The following is a 7899-nucleotide window of genomic DNA, read 5'->3' as shown; positions in this document are numbered from 1 at the left end:
AGGTGGAGTCTTTCTCATACTGCATCACTCTAACCTTCTCTTCTGCATTCCTCTCTCACTTGTAAGGACCTATATGTTTACATTGTGCGGACTCTGATAATCCAGGTATCTCCATGTCAGTGTCAGCTTATTAACAATATTAATTCTATCCACTATTTTATTTCCCTTTCCTATATAAGGTAATATATTTGTCATGTAAGGTAACAGGTTCTGGAAACTAGGATGTGGACATCTTTGTGGGAACATTTTCTGCCTAATACAAATGTAAATGATCTAAATATATCAATTAAAAGGGAGTAGCCAAGTGTTTTTCAAAATATGACCTAACTATATACTGTCTGCAAGAAACTTACTTCAAATATAATGATATAGGCAAGTTGAAAATAAAAGGATAGAAAAGATATATCATCCAAACATTAAATCAAAAGAAGACAAGGGTGGCTATGGTAATATCAAATAAAGCAAACTTCAGAGCACAGAAAATTACCGGAGACTGGGTGGTTCACTCTGTCAAGGAACCAGCTCTTGATTTCAGTTCAGGTTATGTTCTCAGGGTTGTGAAATCCAAGTGCACGTTGGGCTCCATGTGCTGAGCATGGAGCCTGCTTAAGATTCTCTCTCTTCCAGGGCACCTGGGTGGTTCAGTCGGTTAGGCATCTGCCTTTGGCTCTGGTCATGATGCCGGGGTCCTGGAATGGAGCCCTGCATTGGGCTCCCTGCTAGAAGGGGAGCCTGCTTCTCCCTCTCCCTCTGCCTACTGCTCCCCCTGCTTGTGCTATCTCTCTAATACATAAATTTTAAAAAATCTTAAAAAAAAAAAAAGATTCTCGGGGTATCTGAGTGGCTCAGTGGGTTAAAGTCTCTGCCTTCGGCTCAGATCATGATCCCAGGGTCCTGGGATCGAGCCCCATATTGGGCTCTCTGCTCAGCAGGGAGCCTGCTTCCCCCTCTCTCTCTGCCTGCCTCTCTGCCTACTTGTGATCTCTGTCTGTCAAATAAATAAATAAAATCTTTAAAAAAAAAAAGATTCTCTCTCTGCCTCTCTTCTGCCCTTCTTCTCCCTTGAAAGAAAGAAAGAAAGAGAGAAAGAAACAGAAAATTACCAGAGACAGAGAAGGACATTATATAATAAGAAAAAGATCAATCTACCTGGATGATGTAGCAATCCTAAATGTGTATACACCAAACAACAGAGCTGCAAAATATGTGAAGCAAAAACTGATAGGGGTGAAAAGAGGAATAGACAAGTTCGTAACTATAAGTGGAGACTCCATTACCTTTTTCTCAACAACTGACAGAAAAAAATAGGCAGAAAATCAGTAAGGATATAGAACTCAACAACACCAGTAAGGAAAGAATCTGATATTTATAGAACATTCCTCCCAATGACAGTAGAAAGCACACATTATTTTCAGGTACCCATGGAACATATACCAAGATAGATCATATCCTAGGCCAGAAACCTCAACAAATTTTTAAAAAAATTGAAATCAAACATAATATGTGTTATGAACTGAATTATGTCTTCCTAACCCCCAATGTGACTTTTTCTGGAGACAGGGCCTTTAAAGATGTAATTAGGGGCACCTGGGTGGCACAGTTGGTTAAGCGTCTACCTTTGGCTCAGGTCATGATCCCAGAATCTGGGGATGGAGCTCCACATTAGGCTCCCTGCTCGCTGGGGAGTCTGCTTCTCCTTCTGCCTCTTCCCCCTGCTTGTGCTCTCTTGCTCGCTCGCTCTCAAATAAATAAAATCTTAAAAAAAAAATAAAGGGGCAATTAAAGTTAAGTGAGGTCATAAGAGTGGGACCCTAATCCAATATGGGACTGGTGCCCTTATAAGAAGAAGAAGAGATGCCAGGGATGTGGTGCACAGAGGAAAGGTCATGTCCTCACATTCTTCTTCTCACCACAGTGAGAAGGTGACCACCTGCAAGCCAAGGACAGATGCCTTGAAACCTGCCAATACCTTGATGTTGCACCTGGAGCCTGCAGAATACTTGTCTGTTGTTTAAGCCACTCAGCCTGTGGTATTTTCGTATGGCACTGTCAACAAACTAATATGGTGTTTTCTCTGACAGTAGTGGACTCATACTAGAAATAAGTAACCAGAAAGGTAACGGGAAAGTAAATCTCCAAAAACTTGAAAAATAAGCAAGATACTTCTAAATAAACCATGGGTCAAAGGGGAAGTCTCAAAGGAAGGCAAAAATTTCACTGAACTGAGTAACAGTGCAAATATATCAACATCTATAAGATACAGGCAGTGTCAAAAGGGAAATTTATAGTACTAAATGCACATATGAGTAAAAAGGGAAACTAGCAAATCAATAATCTAAGCTCCCACTTCAAAAATGTAGAAAAAGAATAGTAAATAAACCCAAAGCAAATATAAGGCAGGAAGTAATAAAGACCAGAAATAAGTAAAAATATAGATCTAGCTTTCTAGGAACATATAGCTTATATCTAAGAGAGATGGTATTTATAAACAACACAAAACACTGGACAGCCAAAGTCTATAAAAGCCAAAAAGGCTCCAGGACACTTCTATTTTTGAAGCTCTGATATATTAAGAAATAAAAAATGCCAAAACAGAATTTTTGGTGTTGTGGTGTATTTTAGAACTTTGAATTTTGTAATGAATCTTTATAAAAACAAGGAAATGCAATAATTGCATTACACACAAAATAATGATATAAACTATGAACACCTGAATTTAGAGTATACTTCAAGGAATCCAATAATGGGACACAAGGTTAACCATATCATAAATGTGTTCTTCATTAAGCCTGTCTTAGTACATGTAACTATACCTTATAGTTATATTAAAAAATAATATCACAAAATTCCATTCAGTAACCTACAGATCATAAAACAAAAGATAAATCACTAATTATTCTATTCTAATATTTCTGTCGAAGATGTCTCAACCAATAATAAGACTGAAAGTCACACTTTTTCCTTTGCCACTATTTGCAAAACTCTGCACATGGCCAAAAGGTCTGCCATTTGTGTTATTATCATAAATCCATATTCTAAAATTGCATCAGTCTTCTTGAGTATGACAGTTGTGTCTATTACAAATGTTAGTAGGCAAACTGAGAAGCTCAACACTGTTATGCAATACACTTGTGCAAAATGCAAGTTTTGCATGTGAAAACAGTATCAAAAATATACTGTGGATGAACTTAACAGAATTGTCCTGGAGGGAAACCCTAGGCAACTGACCATATAAACCAGGAATTTACTCTACTTCCACAATCTCATCAGGCATTGCTTACCATGGAGGCATGTGGCCCCCATGGAGGTCAATTTTGTCATTGGCTCTATCTATTCCAGAACCACATGGGAACAAATTTAAGTAGGTCAAGGTAAAAAATGTTATCAGATCAAGGCTCTGCTTCTGCAAACCTGCTATCTTGATTCCAAGCTTAAACGGCAAATTTGTCTACTTCAAGCTAGAGTGGATTTCAAGAGTGCCATTTTTCTATGCTGGCAGGCTCAACTGATGGACATAGTCTTCCTGCAGGTACAGTGGGAGGTTCATGTTTGGTTCACTGGGAGGACTCTGGGTGCAGTGCAATGGGCCATTTAAGTCTTTATTCAATTGCTCATGAGTCATGTACTCTTAAAGCGAGTAACTTCATCTCTCTGAGCTTCAATTTAATCATCCGTCAAACAGAAATACTGGCTCAGCCTCAGAGTTATTGGAAAGGTAGAGCAAAATAATGTGTGGTAAAGAACTTGGTAGGTATCAAGCTCTCAGTAAATGTTAGTAAAATCAATGACAGCTGCCTGTTTCAAGCAAGAGTGCCAGAGGGGAGATATGAAAGAGAGCATCTTCTTGTTTCCTCAACTTGAGAAAATGGTAGACTAAAACACCCCTGGGTGGTCTTAAGGAGCTTAAAGATGAATCCTAGGTTACAAACAGCCTCTGTCACTATGAGTTCCTGGTTGATTTACTATCCCCATTGCACTTTTCCAGTACCAGGAAAATGGAATTACCCCCTACTAAGTTTCTCACCACTGTAATAAGAAACCAAGAGGTAAATTAACCCTCACAACTGCCATAAGAGGTTAATAATAGTATTTCCATTTAAAAGACTGAAACAGAAAGGCTGGGAAACAGTAAAAATTTGAACATTACTCAGTCTCATGCCAAAGCTCATGCCCTCTCCTCTATACCACACTGCTTTGTGATGTATTTCAATACCAGCACTGAGATTCTTCTGAAAGTGACCCAAGTACTAATATTTACTAAGTATTTATTATGTGCCAACTACTTTCATATATTAACTTATATAATTCCTACAACAATCTTATGGGATAGATGAAGTTATTGTTATCCTCATAACACAAATGTAAAAATTGAGACCCAACAAGTGAACCAGCAGTTTGCCCAAGACTAAATGATGGGTGAGCACTGAGGCTCAGATTCAAATCCAGACACCCAAGCTTCATCCGAGGTGTTTTTTGTTTGTTTGTTAAGACTTATTTATCTGAGAGAGAGTGTGTGCGTGAGCAAGCATACAAGCCAGTAGAGAGGCAGAGGGAGAGGGAAAAATAAGTTCCTGTATTAGGAGAGAGCCAGAGGCCTGGCTCAATCCTAAGACCCTGGGATCATGACTTGAGCCAAAGGCAGATGGTTAACTGACTGAAACACCCAGTCACCCCCATCAGAGGTGTTCTTAACCATTACTCAAGATGAATATACCAGACAGAATTCTCAACATTTATAACATTTTCCCCAGGGAGATATGGCTAAGAATTATGAACTTGATTAGAGAAACAAAATGATTTGCCCAAGATCACATAGCACCAAGACCAGAACTTAAACCAGGGCTTTGTTGATATTAATAATAACAGCTACTTTTTACATGGAGCCTACCAGATGCCAGGCATGGAACTCAATGCTTGATGTTCAGAATGACCCAATCTAGTGAGTATTATTTTCCTCTTTTCATAGATAAGAAAAATGGGAGTCAATAGTTATGGAAATTACATGAAGTCAGGTAGCCAGTAAACTGGGAATTTGGGATTTGAATCTATCTCTTTTTATCTCCAAAGTCCATACCCTTTCCACACATCTCAGATTATTCCCTTGAGCCTCACTCAGTCTACTGTTGTCTCCACTATTCATAATCTATTGGTTTTACCCAAAAAGAAAGACTTTGTCCCCAAGATATTATTTCACAGCCAGAGTTTGATCAGGTGTTTTTAAGATGGAACAAAAATATTCCAAGGGACAAAGATCTTCTTTGAGATTTTTTCTCTTTATCAAACTGAATCTAGTATTATTTCTAATAAATTAGTATATTTTCCCCTCAGAGGAAAATGCCCCCATAGATCTTGAAATTTATGAAATGCTCATGAAGTGCCAAAACTTTAAATTAGATGCTTTTGAAGTGAAGTAAAATCACCTCATTGGAGTGGAAATTTCATAGGTATTGTGGTTAAGACTAAGGAACTGGAGTTTCCTCAATTGGAAAGATCAAAGAGAAATTTTTGAATATCTGGTAACTTTTTACACTATCACTAAAAAGTAACAGAATATTCCTAGTCGAAATATACATTCACAGTCATCTATTCCAATACTCATTTTATTTGTCCATGCTTGTTATTCAGAAAAAAGATTTGAAGGAACATATAAAAAAGATAGGTGCACTATAGCATTTAAAGATAAAAAGATAAATAAGAACCATATAAAAGAAGGGAAGAGATCATTCCATCAGGAAACCAAAGAAAGATCATAATTGTACTTGGATATCAGTTCCACTTTGGCAGCAAAGACAAAAATAGAAAGTGTCGGTTGCATATAACAATTATATTATGTAATAATTATATTATGTAATTATATTAGGTAATAATGTGAACAGCTTATATTTATAAGAAAGGCTAAGGTAGTGCCTAGCATAAAGTGGGTTTCTCAGTAAATGTTTACTTCTTCCTGCCTCCCCTTAAAAGAGTCTTTTCTCTTTATTTCACACAAATTGGCAATTAGAAAGTAGTATCCCCTTCTGAAATAATATGGTTTTGAGACTGTTTTCCTTAAAATAAATAAATAAACTCCTATACTATAAGATAAAACTCAAAAGATGAGTGATAAATTCTTCATTGCCTTAAATTGCTCTAAGGACTAGATTTAAGAAAAGAAAGAGGAAAAGAAGGGAAGAGGAGGGAAGGGAGGAGAGAAAAAGAGAAGGGTACAATGTAATCATATAAAACTAGTATCTAATATGTGTGCATATTTATAAAACTGTAAGTTAATTTCCTCAAGATCTCAAGATTCAGTTGACAATATTTTTTCCCCTAAACACTCAAAACAACTCACCCACAAGCACCCAGTGACTCCAAGAAAGTCACACCCATTCACTTATAAACATTGATGAGGACCAATGATGTATAGGTGATGACCATACTTAACAGCTATATGCATTTGAGGACTTCAGTATTTAATAAAAAAAAAAACTTTATACATTTTTAAGTGTTTGTTCACTTACTCAGAAGTTTTAAAGTTTTAATAAGTGCAAAAATGGTTGAAGCATAAGAGAATTTCAGACCACATAGGTGAAATCCTAATGAAATGGAGACAAGATGGAATCATGCAAGGCTTCCCAACTGGCATGCCACTTCCAAGGGTACAGGTATACCAGCGGGGGTCAAGTGATCTGAGATAGTGGCCCTTCAGCCTCAAGGCTACTGAATCAAGTGGTCTTATTTACCCCAGTGTGTAAAATATTATCATTTTCTATGTTTGAAAAAGGATGGGAAAGTACAAAAAGAGACTATGAAACAGTGAACATTTCTTATGTTGATGAGAAAAATCATGTGAAACAGAAGGAAAAAAATCATTGGAAAACAAGTCTCAAATGATTATGGAGATGTAGTCAATTCAAAAGAACACAACAATTAGAAATGTGATTTACACTTCTGAGCACTTCCACACAAAATAATAGGGTAAAGAGTTAAGCAAATAAATAAACACTCTAATGATGGTAAGTCTGAAACAACTACTTTAATATTAAGTCTGTATCTGGGATACATATAGACCCATAATTTGGTTTGGTTCAGTTTGGTTATTTTTCTTAAAGCTGTACAAACCGGGGCACCTGGATGGCTCAGTGGGTTAAGCCTCTGCCTATTGTTCAGGTCATGATCTCAGGATCCTGGGATCGAGTCCCGCATCGGGCTCTCTGCTCAGCAGGGAGCCTGCTTCCCTCTCTCTCTCTGCCTGCCCCTCTGCCTACTTGTGATCTCCGTCTGTCAAATAAATAAATAAATAAAATCTTAAAAAAAAAAAAAAAAAGCTGTACAACCCCAAACACATTTACTTCAGGGTACTCTAAGATGAAATCATAAACTGGATATACTCAACTTATAATTATATGTACAACCACATTTTAAAATGCATTGCTCTTTTAAGTAACTATAAAAATCTGTTTGAATACAACTATGTATGCTATTGAAGGAAATGATAATTAGTAACATTTCTTATTTTAGAAACTATAAAATACAAATTTTAGTCCTCGGAGTACTAAGGAAAACAAAAGATTGGCTAAGTTACAGATTTTATTTAAACTTAATTTAGAGAATCTTATGAAGGTTATTTCTTACAGTAAAATACCTTTGAGAATGTTTACAATGATTTGAAACCAAAGTACTTTCCTCATTTTAAAAACTCTTTATTCAATCCCAGATGTAGGGAAAACCCTACAATTAAACCTCCTAAAAACTATTTTTACTTATTTATTTTTTCAAAATTTAAAAATTTTTTTTTATAAACATATAATGTATTATTAGCCCCAGGGGTACAGGTCTGTGAATTGCTAGGTTTACACACTTCATAGCACTTACCATAGCACATACCCTCCCCAATGTCCATAACTCCACCACCCTCTC

Source organism: Enhydra lutris, unplaced genomic scaffold, assembly GCF_002288905.1.
Source record: "Enhydra lutris kenyoni isolate GAN:26980312 unplaced genomic scaffold, ASM228890v2 scaffoldscaffold2, whole genome shotgun sequence".
Classification (NCBI taxonomy): Eukaryota; Metazoa; Chordata; class Mammalia; order Carnivora; family Mustelidae; genus Enhydra; species Enhydra lutris.
The sequence above is the reverse complement of the archived record's forward strand: the minus strand, read 5'-3'. Positions refer to the sequence as shown.